At 46.6% G+C, this 26,863-nt stretch overlaps 1 protein-coding gene across 5 annotated transcripts in view; it reads left to right on the forward strand.

Moving 5' to 3' along the window:
- Positions 1-26,863, forward strand: part of Prkn (parkin RBR E3 ubiquitin protein ligase) — a 1,247,011-nt gene that overhangs the window by 1,205,496 nt on the left and 14,652 nt on the right. The window lies entirely within an intron of this gene.

The following is a 26,863-nucleotide window of genomic DNA, read 5'->3' on the forward strand; positions in this document are numbered from 1 at the left end:
TGATTATTATGTGATAGAAGGAATTTCTTTTCTGGTCCAGTCTATTTGGAGTTCTGTAGCTTCTTGTATGTTCATGGGCATCTCTTTCTTTAGGTTAGGGAAGTTTTCTTCTATAATTTTGTTGAAGATATTTACTGGCCCTTTAAGATGGCTCTCTGCTATACCTATTATCCTTATTCATCTTCTCATTGTATCCTGGATTTCCTGGATGTTTTGGATTTAGGAGCTTTTTGCTTTTTGCATTTTCTTTGACTGTTTTGTCAATGTTTTCTATGATACCTTCTGCACCTGAGATTCTCTCTTCTGTCTCTTGTATTCTGTTGGTGTTGCATCTATGACTCCTGATCTCTTTCCTAGGTTTTCTAACTCCATCTTAGGTGGTTTTGTTCATTTCCTTCACCTGTTTGATTGTGTTTTCCTGTAATTCTTTAAGGGGTTTTTGTGTTTCCTCTTTAAGTGCTTCTAGCTGTTTACCTGTGTTCTCTGTGTTTCTTTTTTTTTTTTAACTTTTTAAAAGATATTTATTTATTTATTTATTTATTTATTTATTATATGTAAGTACAGTGTAGCTGTATTCAAACACTCCATAAGAGGGCATCAGATCTTGTTACAGATGGTTGTGAGCCACCATGTGGCTTCTGGATTTGAACTCAGGACCTTTGGAAGAGCAGTCAGTGCTCTTAACCACTGAGCCATCTCTCCAGCCCTCTCCTGTATTTCTTTAAGGGAGTTATTTATGTCCTTCTTAAAGTCCTCTATCACCATCATGAGAAGTGATTTTAAATCTGAATCTTGTTTTTCCAGTGTGATGGTATATCCAGTACTTGCTATGGTGGGAAAATTGGGTTCTGATGATGCCAAGTAACCTTGGTTTCTGTTGCTTATGTTCTTATGCTTGCCTCCCACCATCTGATTATCTCTATTGCTACCTGCCCTTGCTATATCTGACTGGAGCTTGTCCTTCCTGTGATCCTAGTTGTGTCAGAACTCCTCAGAGTTCAGCTGTCTCTGTGATCTTGTGATTCTAAGATCCTGTGATCCTGAGTGTGTCAGAGCACCTGGAAGACAAACTGCCTCTGGGACCCTGAGATCCTGTGTGACCAAGCTCCTGAGATTCTGGGATTCTGTGATCCTGTGATCCTGGGCATGTTACAGCACCTGGGAGTGGAGCTTCCTCTGGGTGTTGTGGGACTGGCTGTGGAGTTCGCACCCAAGGTCTGCTCAGGGCACTGGCCAGTTATTCTTAAAATGCCTTGTCATTGCCTACTCAATGACTGGGCACTCCTAAACCTTCCCCTGATACCCCAGGCCCAGTCACCCACAGGCTACTTAGCCAAAAAACTCACATGGCTTGTTGGCCTTTTTCCTGTCACTACTGCATCCCCTTCTCTCCTGAGACCTCTCAATTCTCTCTACATCCTACCCTCACAATTCTCTGTGACCTGCCCCATTCTCAGCCATTGGCTACTGTCACCTTTACTGATGGATCAAAAAACCAACTGGGGCCCGGCAATGATGGCGCATGCCTTTAATCCCAGCACTTGGGAGGCAGAGGCAGGCGGACTTCTGAGTTTGAGGCCAACCTGGTCTACAGAGTGAGTTCCAGGACAGCCAGAGCTGTACAGAGAAACCCTGTATCAAAAATTTGGGGGCAGTAAACACAGATTCCCAATCAAAGCATCAGAGCCACCCTCTACATATGTGGCTCACCCCAGAGGGTGCATTCTTTCCAATGGAACAAATTCTACACAGTTCTAACAATGTGTGCAGAAACATGGGCCTTTGTTAGTTAGCTCCCTGTCACTACAACAAAATGCCAGAGAGAAGTCACGTATAAAGAGGAAAGGTAACTTGAACTCACAGATTTTAAAGTTTCTGTCCAATGGCAGGTGGGCCCATCAGTTTGAGCTGATCTGGCTGATGAGTCACCTGGATGTCAAAGGTTTCCTTCCCATTCGAAACCCACTACATAACTACATCCCTTCCACCTCTGGATGCTCCATTATCCTGTCGAGCCCCATGATGCCTTGCATGCCGGTTGATTAGCGAATGGGGCGTCAAGTGACCAGATGACTATGATAGATAAGTTTGCTGGAATGCTTACTCTATTCTCAAATAGTGGTGTTCCCCAACCCCCCCCCCCCATGAGTGTACATGGACATGTTGTGGAAACTAGGAGTTTGGTATCTATGAGGCTGAGCTGCACAGGGGGAAGAGCACGTATTCCCAAGTGCGTCACTCAGAGTCATGATAAAGGATAAGTAGGGTCATTCCTGTGTGCACTTCTAGTCCTAAACCAAATGTGTTGGGTCCAGGATGGAAGCTAAGAAAACTCACTTCAGAGACAGAAGCTTTGAAAAACAAAAGCTTTTTTTTCAACAAAAGCTTTATTTTCTCAGCACTCAGGGGAGTGGCCAGTTAGGGATCTGAACTGCATCCCCAAAAGGAACTTAAACAACACTTTTAAAGGATAGGAACACAAATGAGGGGGAAGCTTAGGGAAGCTGCAGTGGTTATCCAATTGTATTTTGACATTATGGGTTAAGCAAGGGAGTACCTACCCATTGGAGTCTGGGCCACATCCAGGACACCTGGCTTCAAGGTCCTTGATTCATTCTCGTAGACATTACGAGATTCTCGGATCTCAGAGTGACAAGGGGACAAAGGAGCAGGTCAGCTGCATGAGGTTAGTTAGGGCATAACCGGTGATTGGTTATATACTTTTATAACTTAATGCACCTTGGTTTAGGTAACAGCAAGTTCTAGATTCCTTACCAGTTAACAGACAATTAAGAAAACATTTGGAGAAGTAGGGTAGGAAACCATTCCTAGGCCTAGGAGCGTGATCTTGTTTGGCCATGCCAACAAGATGGAGACATTGTCCCGGAGATAGGTGGACTCAGGCAACTGTCTCCTTACAAACTGTCCCTGAGATGTCTGGGCTCAGACAAGTGTTTACAACAGAAGCTGTTCAGCCAATGGGAAGTCCCCAGCTCCCTTAGGACCTGGGACCTTGTATTAGTCAGGGTTCTCTAGAGTCACAGAACTTATGGGTAGTCTCTATATAGTAAAGGAATTTATTGATGACTTACTGTCTGCAGTCCAACTCCCAACAATGGTCAGTAGCAGCTGTGAATGGAAGTCCAAGGATCTACCAGTTGCTCAGTCCCACATGGCAAGCAGGCGAAGGAGAGAGAGAGAGAGCCGTCCCTCTTCCAATGTCCTTATATGGTCTCCAGCAGAAGGTGTAGCCCAGATTAAAGGTCTGTGCTACCACACCTTTAATCCCAGATGACCTTGAATTTGGACATCTCCCTGTCTTAATCTTCTGGAATTTATAGCCACTATGCCTCAAGATCTCCATACCAACCGGGAGTGGTGCCACACGCATTTAATCCCAGCACTCGGGAGGCAGAGACAGGCAGATTTTTGAGTTTGAGGCCAGCCTGGTCTACAAAGTGAGTTTCAGGACAGCCAGGGCTATACAGAGAAACCCTGTCTTGAACCGCCCCCCCCCCCCCAAAAAAAAAAAAAAAACCATCTCCATACCAAGATCCACGTCAGAAACTTCTATCTCCCAGCCTCCAGGTTAGGGTCACTGGTGAGCCTTCCAATTCTGGATTGTAGTTCATTCCAGATATAGTCAAGTTGACAACCAGGAATAGCCACTACAGACCTTGAATTTAGTTTCTCCCTATAATTAAATAGAGTCTGAAAACAAAATGGCAATACTTTCTTTGCTTGTTCCCAGCAATGCCACCATATCACAGATGCTGGTCTAGAGTGTAAATCTCACTTAGAACACTACACAGCCTTTTACAGCAGCTCCTGATGCATGTGGAAGGCAACCTCGCCACCCTTACCCATAGCTGTAGCCGGTATGATATGGCATAGGAACAAATTTCCCCTGTGGTCATGTGCCTCCTGTGATACATCCTTTGTTTCCAGAGGATGCCTTTGGTCCAAGGCAGTGCTGTGCAGGGTTCTGTCAGGCTTCAGGTGGTAGGGATGCCTGAGGCTGTGTTGTCAATAAAAGCAAAGTCACACCCAGAGTAGGTAGACTTCCTGACAAGACGGGATATCTTCCCCTTCTGAGACACGGATGGTTAGTGTCCTTGAAAGATGAACTTCTGCTCAGGACTCAGCACTGGTCCTTGTTGGTGGCAGCTTGGGTACAGAGCAATGGTATCCGCAATATCCCCCTTGGTAGCTGGATGTCTGAGTGGCAAGAACTGGACAAAGCTCTCTCATCTTGCTGCTGTGGGTGCCTCAGTAAAGCTCACTGAAGTGGGACCAAAGCGGTCAGTAACCAGTGCTGGCCAAAGCCAGCTATCTGGGCTCTCTCCCTGCTTTGTTTAAGGGAATATCTAGGTGTGCTCTGACTTATGAGCATCACCATGTGGCAGCTTGTTCATAGCTCATGTCCTCTTGCCCATGTACCTTCCCTGCAGATCTCCTCGACTTATTCACCCTGAGTCTCACACATTCTCCCTGTCCATCCACTTAACCAACCTACCAATGGGTCCTCTGCTTATGAATCTGCATATACTCTTAGCTCAGGACCTTTTCTTTCCCCCACAAGATGTATACTTAACGTCTCTCTATCCAGTCAGTGCTATATCAAAAGACCACAAACTGAGTGACTTATAAATAATAGAAGTTTGTCTCTCCGTTTGAGAGTCTGGGAGTCAGAGGTCAGAGTACCTGTTGAAGATCTGCTTCCTGGCTTCCCAGTGAGACTTTCTCGTTGCATCCTCCAAAGGAGAGAAACAAAGCCGTGTTCTGGGGGCTCCATTATAAGTACACTAATCCCATTCTTCAGAATTTCATGACCCGATCACCTCCCAAAGATCCCTAGACTCCAACATAGAAGACTCGAGGGAACACACACATTCACCCTGTGCATGGCCCAAAGTGTACCCCATCTAGAGGGTTTCCCCTCGTCCTCTCATTCAGCACCCAAAGAGGTCACTGCCCAGCAACAATATACTGCTAATAGTTCTCACGTGCTAAGAAAACCCAACCAAGAAGCCTGCATGTTAGACTGAGAAACTGAATTGCAGTGTGGTTGCCGCAGATGGCTCAGGGGAGCTTTAGAACTGAGAGATCCCAGGACAGACCTCCAGAATGCTAGGCAGACATTCTACCCCCAGCCCCAGGCTCATGAAAGTTGCCTTGCCTTGTAGCAAGGGATCTGGAAGCCAACCCTCCACTGTGAGCCACCCACCATACCCAGGGGTGTGGCTGGATGGAGGGAGGGAACAACCGTGGGTTTCATCTCAGCCCAGACCCATCAGCATCCAGTACTCCTGGGAACTGAGAAACTCCAGCCTTGGTCCCAAGGTGAGGTGAGAAGACAGAGGCACACAGCAGCCCATTGACACAGCAGGGAAGGCAGAGATATGGAGGGCTCAAAGGGGAAAGTCCACAAAGTGGGAAGGAAGCAGAAGACAGGCTGGGGGAAGTGAACATGTCACGAGGCTGCTCAAGTTTAATGTCACCAGAAGAGGAAACGGCAGAGTCAGGCTTTGGAGGAAGCCACAGTTACAGTGTGGACTTCCCCACAGAAATGTCCAGGGGCTTCAGAAGCAGATTGCATAGGGCCTCGCGGAGGAGGAAGCTATTCTGGAGTCAAATAAGCAAAGTATGAGATGGCCTGTCTCCGAAGGAGTGTCCTTTCCACGATCTGTACCCACCCAACTATATTCCCCAAGTTAAGAGACCGTGGGTGACTTCTCCTGTCTCCATGATCTGGGAGTCATTTACTGAGTCACCTGTTGCCTCGAGTGAAACAGCTCTATTGCCGCTCTTCCTCCGCTCTGGACACAGCCTAACTGATGCACAGACAGAGCGGAATGGTGGCAATAGATCTCCATTAAAGCTGGCGCATCCTCCTGGATCGCCCCTCCATCTCGTCCATGGGAGCTAAATAACAGCCGAGGACAGCACCAGACTCTCAGCGGTGCATTTACAGAGCACTTAGCCCGCCTGGAAAGGTTTGCTCTGGAGCAGAAACGGCCCTAGGCTGGCCATCAGAGGAAGCCGTTTGATCTCTTTCTTTCGCTTGCAGGCAAGTCACTCAGATGCTTACAGCTTTTTCCTCTCTGCCACATGGGGCCAGTAAGATCTGCTGAACTATAAATAATGAAATGAGAAGGTATGTGAAGTATTTTACAAGTCATAGCGTACGGCAAAATGATAAAAACCGTAGGGGCTTGGGTTGTTTAAGGCCAGACGCTTAAAATGTCAGGCGCTATAGAGAAGCCATGAAAGATGTGCTGGCAGGGCAAACAGTGGCTCATTGTACTCAGGCAAACATCTTCTTTTGTAAATTACCTTGTCCAGCTGTTCTTCACAGCAACAGAAAAACGAGTCATAAATAACCTATTCTCCTAAACTGTAACAGAGAAAGCTGCTCTAACCGAATAGCTGAGACTAAGTGATTTTTGAGGGAAGAGGTTTCTGTTTGAGGGCAGAGTACTTTTCTAAAACAGGGTTTCTCTATGTAACAGCCTTGGCTGTCCTGGAAGTCCCTTTGTAAACCAGGCTAGCCTCAAACTCACAAAGGTCCTCCCCGGCCACCTGCCCCCTGCCCTCTGCCCCTCCCCGCCCTGCTCCCTACACCCCGGCCCCCAGCACCTGCCCATGCCCCACCCCCTGCCTCTACCCCTGCCCCTGCCTCTGCCTCTGTGCTAGGACTTAAGGCGTGTGCTGCCATCACCACCCAGCTGTTTTTAAAAAGGGTTTTCTTCTGGCTCATGGCTTAGGAAGTCTAAGTATGCACCTTGGTCCACCTGGCTTCTGGTCAGGGTCTCGTGGCAGGCAGTTCAGCAGGAAGTGAAAGGCAAGCAGGCCAACGAAGAGGGGGAAGAGAGGGAACTGACCTGCTGCCTGGGAACTGTCTAGTCCCACAAGGAAGACATTTCTCTCTCTTAAAGTCCCACTTCCCAGCACCTCTGAACTGGCGACAGATTTTCACAGATTCTGGCCTCGCATCTACCCTGGGAGACTCTTTCAGGACCCAAGATTTATATAGCCTCTCCCTCCCTCCTCCTGCTGTACTTGAAAGTTGTTGTGCTCTCTTGGCATTCTTAATCAGCCAGCGGGTTCTTCTGCTGTATCCCAGATAGGAACCAAGGGTAGGCAAGGCAAGGAGTCTCCCAGTGCTGCTCCTAGCCTGCCTTTGGATCTTTAGCTTCTGACTGCACTGATAGTCCCCGCTCCCCCGCCCCCGGGCAACTGGGAGCTGCGGCGGATGGTGCCCTCTAGTGTTCGAGCTCTTGTGGTACAGGGACCTTTAATCCTACAATGACAGTATTAAGGTTCTCGAGTAGACATAGGACGTCAGGGTCCCTCACTCTTTTTAATAGCAGTTTATGTTACATATTCCCAAGCTGGACTCAACCCTTGATAGCTATGTCTGTTATAGTCCTTGGGTCATGGCATCTAGCTCTGTGGCTCTTAAGGGCTGGCAGCTCTCTGGGGACTCTTCTCTTGCTAAACCTTGCAGTTTCTCTTCTCAGGCTCTTGCCTAAGTCTCAGTTCCCTGTTCTCTCCCATCTTCCCTCACACACCTTTCTTGTTCCTTCCCAGCCACTCTCTAGATCTCTATGGCCGCCACTTGCTGCTTTGGCCACTGTCACAACTATTGCCACTTTGCCCTTCTTCCAGAATCTTCTTGATGCTGCAGCTGCCACAGCTACTGTCTTCTGGTGCTGCTTCCCTGCTGGTGTGTGTGTGTGTGTGTGTGTGTGTGTGTGTGTGTGTGAAACACCAGTTCAGACTCTCAAAAAATAAAGCAAGTGGAGATCAAGAGACAAGCCTTTTTCAGGCTTTCTTTGAAACACCAGGCAAATAGCACAAGAGTGTCTCTCCCAGCTGCCTCACAGAAGTGGACCAAATAACCTGCTACGCTAGAATAGGGATCGTTACACCAGTCACAGAACACCCTAGTGCAAATGATCGTGTTTACACTAATCATGGGACTGTCCCTTTTGCACCAGTTACAGTTGTCCTCTACTAAGTCATCTGGGGAAAGCCCCCACCCCACTCCCAGTTCCAGCGTAAAGTGGTTGAAACCATTGTAGCCGAGGCCACACCTTCAGGAGCTGGGTATACCTCAGCAGCAGGCAGGTGCTGTTGCTATGTACCTCCTGCCCCCAGGAGGTATTCAGAATAGTAGCACTGCCTTAAAGGTATCCCACCTCGCTCCTCAACTGTCAGGTCCCTGTTCCAGGCAGCCAGCACATCAGGAAAGAGTCTAAAGCTGTCAGCCCAGAAGTCAAATTGCTTAATCTGCACATTGCTTATCTGCAGAAAAACTATCAGACGGGTTGCTTGCAGTAAGGACTTCTTGCTATTGGCGTTAATAGTGCTTTTTAACAATGCTTTAACATGCCTAACAGCTGCCTGCTGGCCCAGGAAGGAGTGGGCTTTCTCGTCCCTTTTGCTGGGACTATCTGTCTTAGTCAGGGTTTCTATTCCTACACAAACATCATGACCAAGAAGCAAGTTGGGGAGGAACGGGTTTATTCGGCTTACACTTCCATGCTGCTGTTCATCACCAAAGGAAATCAGGACTGGAACTCAGACAGGTCAGGGAGCAGGAGCTGATACAGAGGCCATGGAGAGATGTTCTTTACTGGCTTGCTTCCCCTGGCTTGCTCAGCCTACTCTCTTATAGAACCCAAGACTACCAGCCCAGAGATGGCACCACCCACAAGGGGCCTTTCCCCCTTGATCACTAATTGAGAAAATGCCCCACAGCTGGATCTCATGGAGGCATTTCCTCAACTGAAGCTCCTTTCTCTGTGATAACTCCAGCTGTGTCAATTTGACATACAAAACCAGCCAGTACACTATCTGACTGTAAAAAGAGCAACACCAAGCACCCACCATGGTCTGTGGTAAGGCTTCCCCCCACCTCTGAGATCTTGCCTGAATTAAACCTCTGATCCATGTGCCTTGCTACCTACCTCAGCTCTAACTAGAAGTCAACTCCTTTCCAAACACCGTTTTCAAGTCCCCATCCTGAGAAAGAAATGGGAAAGCCTCCTCTGAAAACAAGGGACCCCAAAAGGGGTTTGGACTCTAAGGGTCTTAGCGTCGCTGGTGAGGAAACACAGGTCAACATTGCCACTGTCAGCACCCATCAGAGTTCCCCAAGACTCTTCAGGACCCCAGCTCAAGCCAAAGTGTGGGTTCAGCACTGGAAAGACTTCCAAGAGAAGAGAGTTTATGATGAAGCAAACTTGGAGATTTTATTGAAGCTTCTTTTGGGGGGGGGGGGTTCGAGACAGGGTTTCTCTGTGTAACCCTGGCTATCCTGGAACTCACTCTTAGACCAGGCTGGCCTCGAACTCAGAAATCTGCCTGCCTCTGTCTCCCAAGTGCTGGAATTAAAGGCGTGCGCCACCACTGCCTGGCTTGAAGATATTTTTATATAGGGCTTAAGTATGAGGGTTAAGAGAAAGGGGGCACTCTGGGAAAGAAGTTAAGACATACCTGAGAGTGTGGATACAGGCTCTTCAATGAAAAACCACAAGAAGTAAGAGCTGCCTAAATGTGGGCATGCGTTCTTCAAGGGAGAGAAGCAGTTCATTTTGCTGGCATTTACCCTGTGTGCCATTTTGTTGGCTTTCAGGTTATATGGCAAAGGGTTTCTAAGAGCCCCTCCCCCACTGATAAGTAGAATCAAGTGTGGTTGCTCCAGAGCTGCTCTGGATGGAACTGTAATCTGACAGAACCCGGAAACCCGGAACCACTGGGGCTGCCAGGGTGGTTGGTGCGCGTCTTGTCTCTGGCGTGCACCTAGAAAATTGCACGTTTGTGACTAGGAAATGAGCTGCCAGCAATTTCCCAGAATTCTTGACTCTCTGCTGCTGAGAGGCTTCGACCAAATTCCAGGGTGAAGGGCTCCTTCTCCCTTTTCACGCCCCCAAAAGCCACCCCACACACACACACACACACACTAGAAGCCTGTAACTCACTAGCCAAAACGTTAATTCAGCACCTGAATCTCTAAGTTTCTGTTTTATTCTAGACGTCATATAGCAGCTCTAATGTGGGGGAAACGTCTGGGGAAACACAAATGTCCAGGTATGAAGTCTTTGCTATGTAAATAAGGGTTGTCCAAATCAGGCCGTCTCAGTAGATCCAAGTTCAGTCCTGGTCCAAAGCTGGGATCACAGGGCATCTGGGCATCTGGACACCAGTCTGCGGTATTAGGCTACTGCACTCCAGGGCTAGCAGTGTGGGATTCGTGGACCAAACGTGTAAATCTTCCTACTGCACATGAAACCTCCTGGTTTTTTTTTCTTTCTTATTTTAAAAAAAGATTGATGTATTTATTTTATGTATATGAGGACTCTGTAGCTGTCTTCAGACACACCAGAAGAGGGCATCAGATCCCATTACAGGTGATTGTGAGCCATCATGTGGTTGCTGATTGAACTCAAGACCTCTGGAAAAAGTCAGTGCTCTTAACCACTGAACCATCTCTCCAAATCTCTCCTGGTTTCTTATTCATGGACTTCCCATTGTGTTTACAAACACTACACAGAGTCATACTCACAGGTACACACACACAAACACTACACACAATCATACAGACATACACACACATGCAAGCACACATAAGCACACAAACTTACATTATACACAGTTATATACGCACATACAGGTGCACTCACATACAAAAGCACACATATGCCCATGAACACACATACTTACAAACACTACACACAGTCATACACATGCATATACACACGAACACTACACACAGTTGTACATACATACATACATGCAAGTATACATGCACACACACATATACACATGAACACTACACATAGTCATACATACACATGCATGAATATTCACATACACAAGCACATGTGCACATGTACACACACATACTTACACACAGTTATACACATACACACTACTGAATATCACATACATCACAAACAGAACACACATCCTACACATGTTCTTCCACACAAAGCATATCCTATGGACGCACTGCACATACTACACAAAACACATACACCACACCACATGCACCCTAGATACCATAGATTGACCTATCATGAGCACGCTTTATCAGAAATATAGAGGGATATTCTAGTGTCTTTCCACAGTGTCAGAATTTGTTGAATAACAATAAATTCACAAGGCACAGTGGTCTCAGGCTCAGCGGTTTGCAAATAGCCCACTCTATACACATACCACAAACACCACACACACGTGTAAACCATACACATAGCTCTTACACAGATATGTACTCTACGTGTACATTTTTGTCATTGTTCCATTGATATTTTGTCAATGGTCAGCACAGACTCTTTCATTCCGATCTTAATTGCTAATATTGAGAGCACACATCACACTGTAAATATATCTATGCCTACATGCCTTTTAGATAGATATGTATATTTATACACATATGCTGGCCACAGAATGGATACAAAAGGTTTCAAAGGCCCCAGCAGAAATTTGTTTTCTGAAGTAAAAACTGATTCTGTATTGATAAACCCTCTGTGGAAGAAGCTGCCGCTGTAGAATCAACCACTGCGGAGCCAGGGTTGAAATCAGAGCTGTGGAGATGAGTTCAGCTGCAGAAGAAAGGAGGAGGTGGCTGGACAGAGGTCCTAAGGAGGGAAGAGCATTGGGCAGGTGGCAGCTGAGTGGGCGGTGGGGATGGAGCTGAAGTGCAGGGATGATGGGAATTCTCCGTTTGCTGGTCCACACTGGGTGTCAGGTGACAGGTCAGTAGGGGGCCTCTGTCACAGAAGCCCCAGTGTCCATGGGTTCCAGGTGAAGGAAAACCCTTCCCCTGGCCTGAAGTGTCCAGTGAGTTCTTGGGTCTGGTTTCCTTGATCCATTTGTAATAGACCCATGTGCGTCTGCAGTCTGAACACACTCTCATAAATATATAGCCTACAACACTCCCTACTACCTGGAATAAGTCAGTATTGCTGCATAGGTGACACCAGACAGATATCGTTCTCTACGAGTCCACCCACGAGTGCAATTATACTCTCCCTTCAAAATGGTGTCAAAAGCTGCTCGTAAAATGTCTCTCAGGGCAAGGTGCTCTCTTAAAAATCCAGTGTTTCTGAGGTCGAGGCCAGGCTGGTCTACAAAGTCTAGGATATTCCAAGGCTATACAGAGAAACCCTGTCTGGAAAAACCAATAAATAAATAAATAAATAAATAAATAAATAAATAAATAAATAAATAAAACTTTAAAAGATCCAGTGTTTCAAACAATATGGAGTGGCTTACGTCAGGACACAGCCTGATTTTAGTAATATCACACACATAAATAATTGATATCACACATACACATAACATACCTCACACCACCCACACAGCCTACTCTATACACATAGCACAAACACCACACACAGGCATAGTATATGTACTCTACATATACATTATACTTGCTCACCACACACACACACACACACACACACACACACACACAAAATGATTCCCACAGAAGAAAATTGTGCCCTGGTGTTCCTCTTCAGAGTGGCTGCAGAGGAGTACCTCTGGCCACTAGAGGGCGCTAAATCCTTAAGGGAAATGCTGATTTCCAACAAACCAGAAGTCAAATTCCCTAGTTTGATGTTTAGACCAGGCATACGTTTGAAAGCTAAAAACTGGATTTTGGTTATCATTATCCCTTCATTCCTAGGCTGCTTAAAACCAGGTCTGTGGGGGGCAACAACTACATGGATGTGTTCCTGACCATTGGCTGCGTCGTTAACAGGTCAGCTACCTCCAAGTGTAAAGCAGCTCACCAAGCCATCTCAGGCTGTTGTGGAGTGTTCTATACCAGGAACAAAATCAAGAATGAATGTGTCTTCCCACAAGGTGCTGTGGATTCAACAGCAGCATTTTGTCCCCTGATCATATACCATAAGCTCATTTGTTCTTTTAATTGTTTTATTGTTGCTGGTTTGATTGGTTGTTTTCAAGACAAGGTTTCTCTGTGTAGCCCTGGCTATCCTGGAACTCACTCTGTAGACCAGGCTGACCTCAAAGGAACTCAGAGACCCTCCTGCCTCTGCCTCCCCAGTGCTGGGATTAAGGGCGTGCACCACCTGGCTTTTGTTTTGTTTTGTTTTGTTTTGTTTTGTTTTATGACAGGGTCTCACTGTGTAGCTCTGGTTGTCTTGAACTTGCTGTGTAGACTAACTCACAGAGATCCCCCTGCCTCTACCTCCTGAGTGCTGTTATGCCTGTCTTAGGATGTTTTATTCCAATCTTAATTCCTAACAGGAACTTGCATCACCCAGCATGCAGGAATTCTACCTATCTCTGAGTATGTGGATGCATAGCATGGCTTACAGAATGAGTAGGAGTTAAAGGGGCTGCCTGGGAGCTCTGGTTACTGAAGTGGGGTGGTGAGAGTGCTGCATTGGTACGATAACAACCACAAGCCTACCGCAGAAGCTGAGTACAAAGATGAAGTCAGCTGCAGGGATGGAAGGAAAGAACTGGGTGTGTTCTACACGGGCAAGCAGGACAGACAGAGCACAGGTAAGTAGGCTGTATCCTTAATGGATACTCTGGGTATTAGTTAGGGATTTACTGCTGTGAACAGACACTAAGACCAAGTTAACTCTTATAAGGACAACATTTAATTGGGGCTGGCTTACAGGTTCAGAGGTTCAACCCATTATCATCAAGACAGGAGTGTGGCAGTGTCCAGGCAGGCAGGCATGGTGCAGGAGGAGCTGAGAGTTCTACATCTTCATCTGAAATCTGAGCAGAATACTGACTTCCAGGCAGCTAGGATGAGAGTCTTGAAACCCAAGCCCACAGTGACACACCTACTTCAACAAGGCCATGCCTTTTTCAACAGGGCCACACCTTCTGATGTTGCCACTCCCTGGGGCCAAGCATATACAAACCATCACAAGAGGACAGATGGCCCTGGGGCCCTTGCCATCCTGTATCCACGCTGTATGAGGTAGAGGCAAGGAGTTACACATTTTTCTTGGTCTGGCATGTATACCTGTTTCGTTCTCAGACTTTGTTCCCAGATCAATATAATTTTTTTCTTTTATTGAAAATGGATGTTTATTTCACACATCATATTCTAATTATGGTCTCCCTTACCCTACCCCTCCCAGTCCCTTCCTGCCTCTCTCCTCCAGTCCAGATCCAAACCCTCTCTGTCTCATCTTAGAAAACAGACAGGCAGGGCTGGAGAGATGGCTCAGTGGTTAAGAGCACTGACTCTTCTTCCAGAGGTCCTGAGTTCAATTCCCAGCAACCACATGGTGGCTCTCAACCATCTGTAATGGGTTTGGATGCCCTCTTCTGGTGTGAAGAGAGCTACAGTATATTCTTCTACATAAGATAAATCTTTAAAAAAAAAAAAAAAACAGACAGGCATCTAGAGAACGAGAACAAAATAAGATAAATAAAAAACAAACATCAGGGCCGGGCGTGGTGGCGCATGCCTTTAATCCCAGCACTCGGGAGGCAGAGGCAGGCGGATTTCTGAGTTCGAGGCCAGCCTGGGCTACAGAGTGAGTTCCAGGACAGCCACGACTACACAGAGAAACCCTGTCTCGAAAAACAAACAAACAAACAAACAAACAAACAAACAAAAAAAACAAACATCAGAATAGGACAAGAGAGCAAACAAACAAAAAGCCAAAGAAAAAAGCCTAAGAGACACACAAGTTCACACAGGAGCCCCATTTTTGATAAAAAGAAGAAGAAGCCCACAGTATATGTATATATATATATACAAAAGACCTGTAAAGTGTTTTTGGCTTTTTTTTTTAATGGCCTAACTTAACCTTATGAGACAAAGACCCACCAAAGTTGGGGCTGACTTAATTTCTTTCTTTTTTTTTTTTAATTTATTTATTATTATGTCTAAGTACACTGTAGCTGTCTTCAGACACACCAGAAGAGGGCATCAGATCTTATTAAGGATGGTTGTGAGCCACCATGTGGTTGCTGGGATTTGAACTCATGACCTTTGGAAGAGTAGTCAGTGCTCTTACCCGCTGAGCCATCTCTCCAGCCCCCCTCACTTCATTTCTGTTGGCTCTCTACTACTGGGCATGGGGCAGCCTACCATAAAGAGTGTTTTGTTTCCCCAGTGAGACTGCCTCAGAAAAGACTGAATTTCTCATTTGTCAGTGGCCATCACTTGGAGATAGCTTCTGGGTAAGGCGTGGGAGCTTGTGTCTGCTTATCTCAGCTCTAGGGCTCATTCTGGTGCAGACCAGTGCAGACCCTGTGCACGCTGCCTCTGTCTCTAAGTTTGTATGTACACCACCAGCCCTACTGGGTCCCCGAAGCCCTGATTCCTTGGTGTCCTCCATCCCCTCTGGCTCTCACACTCAAGGGGAGAGGTGTGATGGAGACATCCCTTGTAGGGCTGAGGATTCCCAGGTCTCTCACTCCCTGTGTATGGTCTGGCTGTGGGTCTCTGTGTTTGTTCCCGTCTGCTGCAGGGCAGGGGAGTATCTCTGATGATAAGAAAGTAATGTGCTGGTCTGCTTCCCTGACCTGGGGGCTCGCAGGGAGTCCCTGGTATGATTTTAATACACCCATGTGCCCTAGTCTCAACTCTCCTACGGTTTTTGTACAACACGTTCCACCAATAGTAGACAGAAAGGCTCTTGTCTTCATCACCAAAAGTGCTGTTGCAAATTGCGTGGTAAAGTGTGTTTCTGGAAATCTGGAACACAGGCAGATCGTAGCACCAGTCCTCAGCCAGAAACTGTAAGTCCCCACCACCGCCCTCTGATTTTTTTTTTTTAATCCAAAATGTAGCATGCACTCATTCTTCCAAAACAATAGTGAGAACACACTGAAAATAACAAGGCTGAGCAGCACCAGTTTTGATCCGTTCAGTTCCTGAAAGGTGCTGTTCCACTGCTCACCAGCAGGGGGTGCGACACTCACAGCAGACGCCAGCAGCCTGAGTTTGACTCAGCACTAGGAAGGGCTGTGCAGAGGGGAAGTTTCTGTCTCGGTGACCAGTGAGGGCCAGGCATTGGATTATGTTGAGGAAGGTGAAATTTAAAAGCTGCCGCTCGCTCACCGGAAGGAAGAGAACCTTCCTGGAGTACGCCAAGCATCTCAGCAATGCTGGCTTTGACCCTTTTTTAGGATTAGAAGATATTTGTCCGATTTATTTTCTAACCCAGGAGGATTACAAATAAATTTACTTCTGGTAGCTTACACGCACATTAACAGCGTCTCCTAGCCGCTAATTTGAGCTGGAAAAGCCACTAATTTGCTTTTTAAAACTTCATTGAGGGGGGGGGTGTCGAGGGAATTGGGAGGGGCGTCGTTTTACCTGTATCTGTAAGAGGCCTTAAGACCTATCAAGGCCTCAACAATCTTTACCATCACTGCAAATTCCCAGTCTTAATATCCCTGTCTCTATCTATACGCTAGAAATGAGGGTGACCATATCAACAGTACAACCAAAGGAGGAAACACAGACGAAGTCTGCAGTCCGCAGGCAGGGCTCAATCTGTGTGTGTGTGTGTGTGTCTCACTTCCTCCCAACAACAGTCACAGAGACCAGTGGTGTTGTTATCACACTTCTGCAGGTGAGAGGAGCCCAAGGTCATTAGCAAAGGGTGACATGAAAGCCAGGCACAGAAGCTGGGGACTGGTGAGATGGCTCAGAGGTTAAGAGCACTGAATCCTCTTCCAGAGGACCTGAGTTCAAATCCCATAGCTACAGTGTAAGAAAGCAAGCAAGCCAGTCAGGCATGACCCTCCCAAGGCAGCTCCTGGCCATATCTCATGATGTAGACACTCAAATCGGCTACGGGTAGATCCCCAGGGTTGCACAAGAAAGCATCCGTCCCTTTTTGGGTCATAAGTTGTCTTTTACATGCTGACACTCCACATCTTTCTATACCTAGATATTTATAGAAAAACCTATACCTAGGTATATAGGCACATGTAAAGAAATTTTGGTATAGAAAGGGGCATATACAGGAAGGTATATACATGGGAGAGATATATTTATTTACCATAGAAGAAATTCTATTGTTTTTTTCAGGTATAAAATGTGTAAGAAAATTCATTTCTCCCACATTAGCTCATCTCCACTGTGTGTGCCCCCGCACACACAGTCACACACACACACACACACACACTTCTAATTAGCTGCCTTGTCATGCAGCCCCTCTGTGACCCACACTTCATATTCTGTGTGGACCTGAGACAGTGCTGGCTGAGTCACAAGACTATCTGCTCCTGGCAACTGAATACCAGCTCTTGCTTTACAGCTTGGTGGCAGGAGACTGTATGATGGGGAGAGGGAGCACTACCCTATTCACAGTGTTATTCCCCACACAAACAAGACGTGCACTCCAGAAGGAGGATACTAACACCCAAGCCTCTTGCCCCTCACAACTCAAGCAGCATGGTTTAAGGATTCTGTTTCCTGTACCCTAGTGCAGACCCACCGAATACGAACCTCTAGGGTGTGAACACATGGGCCTGCATCATCTAAAAGCAGCCAGCCTCTGGTTGAGACCAGTCCAGAAGGATTTTTGTTTTGTTTTGTATTGTTTTTATTTTGAGACATGGTTTCTCTGTGTAGCCCTGGCTGCCCCAGAACTCACTCTGTAGACCAGGCTGGTCTCAAACTTAGAGATCCTTCTGATTCTGCCTCCTGAGTGCTGGGATCAAAGGTGTGCGCCACCACATTGGCATTGACGGTGGCTCAGGATGCAAAGCAAAGATGTGTCCACCTCTGTGGGAATTCCCTGGGCATGCTAGCATGTGCGTGGAAACTTCTCCCAGTGTCATAGGAGCAGCAGCAGAAATGGAGTCCCAAACGCTCTATGGCTCCTACTGACTAGGGTGGAAAGAACAAACACTGGCTGTAACATGAGAGAGTGCAGGAGGACCCTTTGGGGTGACTCTTGCTGAAGAGAAAGGTAGGCATGTGGTAGATTCAGCAGAACAACCAGGCATGATAAGGTAGGAAAGGATGCTGAGTCTGGCAGTCCACATGTGTACCTGTTCTGGAGAGTTTCTGAAGGTTAGGCCAAGTCAAGAGCCAACTGAGGACAAGTGGTAGAAATGTGTGTGCCTGTCATTGTCCTAGTATCCCAAGAAGGAGGACAGATGGTGCCTAGAGGCCAGGGCGAGTATCAGAGCCTTCCACATTTATGATCCTGGAGAAACTATCTGCCCATTTAAATTAGTATGAAGACCTACTTTGTTCGATGAGATGAATTCTTCAAATTATAGTCTGTCATAGTCAACAGGGTTTCTATGACAAAGTGCCAGAGACCGTGCCATTTATAAACAACACATGTTTACCCTCACAGCCTAGGGATTGGAAATAAGGGCTCCAGCATGGCTGGAGTCTGGTGAGGACCCTCTGTCAGGTCACAGAGCACTGAATTGTCTCTGTTCTTACAAAATACAAATCGAGAGAGCTGTCTGGGCCCCCTTCTATAGGGGGATGAATCCCACTCACAGGGCTCATGAGGGCTGCCTCAAAGGCTCCATCAAACACCATCCAACCGGGGCTTCGGATTTCAACATGGGAATTTTGTAGACAGTCTATAAAGGTAGAGGTATCAAAGTCTGGCTGTGGAAAAGAAGTTAAGTAGAAGTTGTCCTTGGCTTACCTTTTCCCTCTTCCATCCCAAGGGTCAGAACCATCTTGGTCCTTCACATTCCTGTGAGCCACTGACAAACCCAATAACTCACTTCACTCTGGCATGGAAATGGCCACATGGGCAGTCGGTTACCCCTGTCAGGTGTTAAGTTTGCACCATGCTAATAGGAAGAGCTCTGGCTGGGGAGATGGCAGGTCCCCTAGCTGGGAAATACTCAAGAGTGCTTGGTCAGCCTTCAAGTCACATGCACTAAATCCTATGTATCATAGGACCAGAAATTGGTATTTTGACAGGAAAAAAAATGTTTTCTTCTCTCCCCCCCCCATAGTCCCCTTCCCACCTATCCGCCCCCAAATACCAAAGTACATCATCGTGAACTGGCAGTGCGCAGAAGGCGATGCTCTGCCCCATCTCTCAGGCTAAGCACAGACGATTCTTTATCATAATAAACATTTTGCTCACCTGGCTTAATCCGGCTATGTGCAATAAAGCCCGCACATGTGCGCACACACCCTGAGCCGGAGACTTTGATGCCAGGGTGTTGTGTCAGAGACTCATTACAAAGCCTCCACACAAGCTGGTTCATCTCAGTATCTCTGAGGCCGATCAGCGCCGCCCATGTTCCTGCACACTGTGATTAGCCTAAGCCAATTAGAATGCGTGCAGACAGAGGGGAGTGTGGGGAAGCCTGAGATTGCAGTTGACAGTTGCGCACACATGCATACTGTCATCTGTAAGTGATCCAGGGAATTGCTTGTGGCGTATGTATTTGGTTTATTTATTTATTTTAAGCACCATGCAAAGTTAATAGGCTTCATTATAACATTTTCTCCCAGTCAGATTTTTTTTTTTTTTTTTTTTTTGATCCTCCATCTCCCTCCACTCCGCCCTCATTCTTCCTGCCCTGCCTTGTTCCCTTTCAGGACACCTGCTCTCTTACCTTCCCTGTTCCTCAGAACCGCCCCACCACCCACACCCATTCCCGTACCAACTCTGCCCTGTCCCCGTGGCTTCTTCTCCAGCCTGGCCTGTTTGGAGATCTGTGTAACTGTTGTGTTTGGCCATCCTTCGGTGGGTTTTGGAAATTCTACTACAATTTAACTGAAGACCTTGTCTCTTCCTTTTGACGTTCATGTTTTGGGTCCTTTGCTTTGGGCTCCTAGATCTCTTACATGCATGGCTCATGCTTGTTTTTATTTATATGTACATAACTGTTCCTGTCCTTTGTCCTCCATCTCTGATTTTTTTCTTCTCCCATGTGGTCTTACCTGTTAACTTTGTAGTGTTATTTATTTGATGGATTTCTTCTCTCGTTTCCAGAATTTTTACTTGGGGTCTTATCAGTGTCTCAATTTCCAGTTGAGTTTTTCTTCAGCTGTGTTAGCTGGTTTTAGGTGAACTCAGTACAAGTTAGAGTTATCGGAGAGGAATGCAGGACCACCGAGAAGAAGCCTCCGTAAGACTGGTGTGTATGCACGTGCATGAGTCTTGATTAATGATGTAGGAGGCCCCATCCCATGGGGAGCAGTGCCACCCCTGGAAAGGTGGTCCTGGGTTCTATAAGAAAGCAGGCTGAGCAAGCCATCAGGAGCAAGTCAGTAAGCAGCCCGCTCCATGACCTCTGCATCAGCCCGTGCCTCCAGGATCCTACCCTGTGTGAGTTCTTTTGGTTTTCATTTCATTTCGTTTTGTTTTGTTTTGAGACTCGGTTTCTCTGTGTAGCCCTGACTGTCCTGAAACTCACTTTGTAGACCAGGCTGGCCTGGAACCCAGAGATCCGCCTGCCTCTGCCTCCTGAGTGCTGGGATTAAAGGCATGTGCGGACACTGTGGTGGATCTGTCTGAGTTCTTGTCCTGACTTCCCTCAGTGGTAAACTGTGATATGAAACTCTGAGCTGAAATAAACTCCTTCCTATTTGTTTTTAGTCATGGTGTTTTATCACAGAAATAGAAATCCTAACTTAAGCCCTTTTTTTTTTTTTTTTTTTTTTTGAGACAGGGTTTCTCTGTATAGCCCTAGCTGGAACTGTAGACCAGGCTGGCCTGGAACCCAGAGATCCGCCTGCCTCTGCCTCCTGAGTGCTGGGATTAAAGGCATGTGCGGACACTGTGGTGGATCTGTCTGAGTTCTTGTCCTGACTTCCCTCAGTGGTAAACTGTGATATGAAACTCTGAGCTGAAATAAACTCCTTCCTATTTGTTTTTAGTCATGGTGTTTTATCACAGAAATAGAAATCCTAACTTAAGCCCTTTTTTTTTTTTTTTTTTTTTTTTTTTTTTTTTTTTTTTTTTTGAGACAGGGTTTCTCTGTATAGCCCTAGCTGGAACTGTAGACCAGGCTGGCCTGGAACCCAGAAATTCGCCACCTCTGCCTCTGAGTGCTGGGATTAAAGGCCTGCATCAACACTGCCCCGCCCCTTTCCTCACTCTTAACTTGTTTGTCTTTATGTGAGTCCTTTGGAAATTTCTTCTCTAGGAATTTTGTCTCCTGCTACTTTGTAGGGAGTATGTCATGGTATCTGGAGGCCTCTCTGTGTAGTGTGTGTGTGTGTGTGTGTGTGTGTAATGCTCAGTGTGTACTGACCAAAATTAGTAAGCCCCACCAGCCAAAGGATCAGGTAACCTCCTGAAATGCTGGGAGTTGTAGTTGCAAACCCCAGCTGCCCAAGCCCTAGATGACTTCCTGGAATGCAAGGAGCTGTATTTCTTAGAAAGTAACAGAGCCACACGGGAAAGTACGGTGACCTTCGGGTTTGTCCTTATAAGCGCCTGCAAAATACGTCTCTGGCCACTCTGCTGGAAATTGCTGGGAATTGTCCTTGTCAAAGTCCATCTTGATCAGCATTTAATAAAGCCCACTTCGAGTGGTGGAACTGGGTTTTCTCCGGCGAATCTCAGGATTAACACAGTGCTAGGGAGATGCGGGCCCCAGATACAGCTCCGGGTCCCATCCCGCAGCAACCCAGAGAACCTGTAGCCGGGATCCCTGACCTCACCACAGAAAAGAGCTTCGGGGTACGTGAGCATCAAGCAGGTTCGAGTTTAACAGGAAGGACGTTTCACGGAGACTTAAGCGCTGGGGTTAATAGACAGACAGACAGACAAGACAAGACAGACATCGAAAGGGGACCACACACCTGGGAGCAGGCGTGTGGGCTTCTCCAGAGCCAGGTCTGTTGAGGGGCCGCATGTTCTGAAGTTACACCTCAAAGGGTTGCTAAGAAGCCTTACTTTTTCATTACATGAGATCATGGGGTGGTTCCAAACTGGCTTGCATTACAGCTGATAAAGTAAATTCCTGGGTCATTTGGGGTGCAGGGGACACTAAGATGTTTTGACTGTAAACAAAGCCTTGTTTGTGAGATCGCGGGGGTGGGGGGGTGGGAATGTCTGGCATAGGAGTAAGGCAGTCCTTGTAGGTCACAAGGGCCCAGCCTCAGGCATGAATCGCGGTTATTTATGAAATAAAAAACAAACAATTTGCTCACTAGAAAATAAATACCTCTGCGGAAGAGGCACGTCTTTATCACCCGTCCCTTGAGCTGCCATCTGAGGATCTTCACTATACCTCCCCATGTCCTCTGAATTTTCTCTACCTTTCCAACTTGCTTTGGAATGAGAAAAGAACGTGTGGGGAGGGTTGAGCGGGTTAAAAGAAGAGCTGTCTGCTGAGTGAGAGAGGAAGCATTGCAGTTGGAGACGCAAGACCGGAAGACGTGGCTGGAGAAATATAAAATAAGGAAGATATTTGTAGGTGAACACACAGACACTTAACAAAGTACAGTACAGGAGTGTGAATAATTTAAAATTACTCAAATTTACTTTAATAATTAATGTAATTGCAAACTATAATTAATTATAATAATACTTAATAATGATAAATAATTTAAACTTAATTTAAAAATCAAAATAATTTTAAAATTAGGAAATACAGAAAAACATAGGGGAAAAACTAATTCACTGGAAAGCTGCCCTTAGTGCCTCTTCCTCAGTGAGATCATAGTGCCCCCTTCCCCTCAGTGCCCGTCTCCACGGGGTGCTGGGGAGGACTGAGGATCTCAGCAATTCAGGCTGGTTGTGGGTGTCTCTCCAGGTAGGATTTCTGAACCTAGACCAGTCTCTTCCAGAATCTACCTTGCCTCTCGCCCAGCAACTTGCATTCTTGCCCCTGATGAATCGGGCGTTGGCCTCTCCAGGGGCAGGGTCTTCTCTGGCTTCGGCTCTGAAGAGTTATGGAGGACCTGCCCACATGAGCAGCTCTGTGCGCCACCAGCCTCCAACTTCCCCAGCTGGCTTGGCTGGCTTGTAATTCTGCTGTGTAGCTCACCCCTGGCAATGGTGGCAATTTTCCCCTGGCAGGCTGCCTCCCATCCAGGTTTCCTGGCTACATTTTGTGCTCCACACTCTCACACCTACCCCACTTGGATCTGCTCTGTGTGTTTGCTTTCCAGTAGCCCAGGCTGCTCCTGTGAACGGTTCACTGAGGGAGAAAGTTACTTCTGATTAGCAGGGCAGCTGTGGCCTCCACCCTGGTGGAGCAGCAGTAATAGACTTCTGGATCTATTACGACAAGTTCCCTGGCATGCAGCAAATGAATGTGGCCTGTCAGGAAGTTGGCAGGAGCTGATTGGCCTAGTGGTACAGCAACCATTGTCCTCTGTCTGCCTGTCTGTCTGTGCATCCACTCAGATGCAGCTTTTAACCTGTCATCCTAGCTGCAAGTTTAAAATATATATATTTTTTACATTTACTTACTTAATTTTGTGTGTGCGAATGTTTTACCTGCCTATGCATTATATGTGTGCCTGTTACAAAGGCAGCCAGAAAAAAGTGCTGTCTCCTCTGGGACTGGAATTGTAGATGGTTATGAACTATCATGTGAGTGCAGGGACTCAAACCAGGATCCTCTGGTGCGCTAAGCCGTTTCTCCAGCCCCTGAGTCTTTTCTAATGATTCTACCAGGAGAGAGTTAGATAAATGGCTTAGGCATGACAAAGCAGAAATGCTTATTCCCAGTGAGAAACTGAAGGTAGCTCGTGTCTTGGTTCTTCATGCTTGTATTTCTCAAATTTTGTACAATTCGCGTGTATTTTGAGGTGAAGAAGTTTGGAACATTTTTTAAATATCAATCACAGTCTTGCAGCAACATCAGAAATACGAAGTGAAGAGTTTTAACTCATTATAAGCTGACTTTGTGCACTTACAAGACTGGTTTTTTAACCTGTTCAATGCAAATAAATACATATAATATAAGACAAGCAATATAGAACAGCTCCTACTCTAAAGGGGATTGCAGAAAATTTATTGTGAGTCACATATGAGTGGTCAAGGCCAGGAATGGCAATCCTGGGTGCCCTCTGTGACTTGCGCTGCTATAGAAAAGTCTGCCTGTACCTTTCTAGTCGTAGGTCAAAAGTAGGGCATAGTGGCACACCCCAGTGATCCCAGGCCTGGGGAAGTATAGACAGGTGAATCGGGAGTACCAGGCCAGAGTCAGCTACGGAGTGAGTGAAGCCAATGTAGACTATGTGAGACCCTGTCTCAAAAACAAAAGAAAGAAATATGTGTGATGAGTCGATTCATGGACCAGCTATGTTGGTAGAAACCTCAGATCGGCAAGTTATGTTAATGTGGGAAGTCTCCGATACCATTTTTAAATGCTGTCTTACAACACGCTTAGCTCTGGGCTTGGTGAAAGTCAGTAGTCTGCTAAGAATACATTCCAAAGATTCTATCAATGTCACAGAGTTCAAATCTACGAGGGAAAGGCCATAGACTCAATTCAAGTTATAATTAAATGAATTTATTAATTACTGCCAGCGGGACCACAGTCATAGTGAAGGCGTGCTGTGCACAGAGGAAAGAGCACAGTTACCTCAGTTCCTCCCCCAGACCCCCAATGCCCAGCTGAGTGAGAAACTGTCCCTCCCATTCCCTGTTGCATACCAACAAGCAGGTTTTACAAAAGCTGGAGCAACCAGTAATGGTAATTCTCTCAGGAAGGTATTTACGATCCTGGGGAGGGGGCCGGGAGTCACAGCTGCCAGGAACTCATCTTTTAGGAATTTAGAATGGGTGTGTCAAACAAAAAGGAGTTTTCTTTTAGCCATCACAACTAAATATTCATAAGCTGGGTCAGATACCGAGACCGGTAATAACAGGTTATTAAGGAGACTGACAACAGCCCAAGATCACTGCGGCTGAGTCTTCCATATTCTGTCTCTTTATAACCAAAAGGCTCTGGTTAGCCTGTCAGCCTGCATAATCTCTATCACTGTGGCTTTGCGGGAGACTTAAGTCCATATGTCTATAGCCAGTCACATATATTACTATGAAACTGCATAGATAGCTTAATTTTTACACTGTAATATATAACGGAGACACATGTGTACAACCACCCACTTTGGGAAACAGGTTCATGCCCTCTCCTAGATCCCCAGTTCAAAACAACTAATGGTGGATTTACTTTGTTCACAGTCTAAAGGGATGAAGGTCGCTGTCAGCTTCCTTTGTCCTTTTCCCCACCTCTGCCCAGTCCAGGCCCCGGGCTCATGGGATGATATCATTCACATTCATCTTGGGCCTGCCTTCCTCAGCTAAACCTCAGTGGAAACACCCTTGTGTACATACTCAGGTGTATCTCCTAGGTCATTCTAAAGCCAGTCAAAGTTGACAGTGACGAAGTGAACGGCTACTCACGTCACCGGGCCTTAGGACCACACGTGCCTCAGACTGACTGAAGACATGTTAAAGTTAAAATGCATGTTGGGTACCAGTCCTCATCAGCCATGGCTTCATCACCAGGCTCCCATCTATAGGATGTGCCAGAGCTAAAGGAAGCTTGCAGGGACCTAGGGTTCAGCAATCAAGCTGATTCTGCTCTAGTCTAACAAATCACACAAGTCCCTTCTCCCTTCAGGATGTTAGCAGATGTTAACAGAAATGGGTCGACACCAATGACCAGCCCTTGGCCATCTCACCTTGGTCCCAGCCACGACCATCATGGAAGCATCTCTTGTGCTCCCGTGTCTCATGGGGTCCTATTCCAAATGACTGTCACTTACTCAGCTAAAACCGAGTCCCCTCCCGGTACCCAGGAACCAAGCCAAGGGCTGGAATCATAAGGATGACTCAAACATGACCTTGGTCTGCAAGGGCTCACTTTCTGCTGCAAAGACAGAAACATAAATATCAAGGTCCTTACAAAAGCCGCAAAAGGCTGCAACTTAGAAATAAATACCGTTTCCTTCATAGAGCTTCATTCATAAAGACTGGGCGCTTTAACAGCTAAAGGGGGATTGATCTTTCAAGTTTGATTCCTCTTACTTTCGGCCTCAATGGGAACCCAACCTCACTGTGAAAATGGGATGGGGGTTGCTAGCCACGGGGGAAGGGCTGGGGTGGGGGGCGTGCTAAGACTCAGCTTCTGATCATAGGCAACCAAGTACTTCTTATGTCACCTCTGCTGGCAGGGGACAGGCCCCAGCAGGGCGGGGCTCTCAAGCCCAGTGTCTCACTGCTGGAAACTTGCCAATGAGTACCTGTGCATGGGGCTGGCAGCCTTCAGGTCTATAAGATTGTTGCATTTAGTTAGCACCAATGCTACCGAGTAGCCCTGGAAATATTTCTCTTTAACCATTATTCAGGTTAATAAAATGACTCACGTGTTTGTATTAAAGAAAAAGATAAATAAATAAGTGCCATAGAGGTCAAGGTGGAGGGACTCTATTTGGAGTAACATTTTGAGATACAGTTCTAAATCACAACACTTTTATACTAAAAACAAAAATGACCAGCTCTGTCTCTACGCGGGCCAGCCAGTTCTTGAAGTAAGCGGAAAGTGAGCGGGCATCTGACCGACTCGACAGGTGTGGAATGAAGCACCCATCTGCACTGGCTCCTCTGGAGTCCCTTCTTCAGCTGAGGACGGCCTAGTCGGTTTTCAACAGGATTGGGTGTTCAACATATGAATTTTGGGGCATGGGGAAGGCAGTCACCCCATAGCAGGCAGCTAAGAGTCAAGGATGATCTATCTGGTCCTTGACAACATGAATGTGATAGCAAAGGCATCGAGGCTTCTGATATTATAGACCGTGAAGGACCTGAAGTTATCAGCCAACCACACATGCTCATTGTAAGGAGCATGTGACATGGCCCCCCAGCACGCAGCACCCCGTGTTTTATATTTCCATCTGAGAGAACTCAGAGAGAATGAGGAGTCCTGG

The sequence above is a fragment of the Mus caroli genome, unplaced genomic scaffold (genome assembly GCF_978045245.1).
Source record: "Mus caroli unplaced genomic scaffold, Mus_caroli_1 scaffold_18, whole genome shotgun sequence".
NCBI lineage: Eukaryota > Metazoa > Chordata > Mammalia > Rodentia > Muridae > Mus > Mus caroli.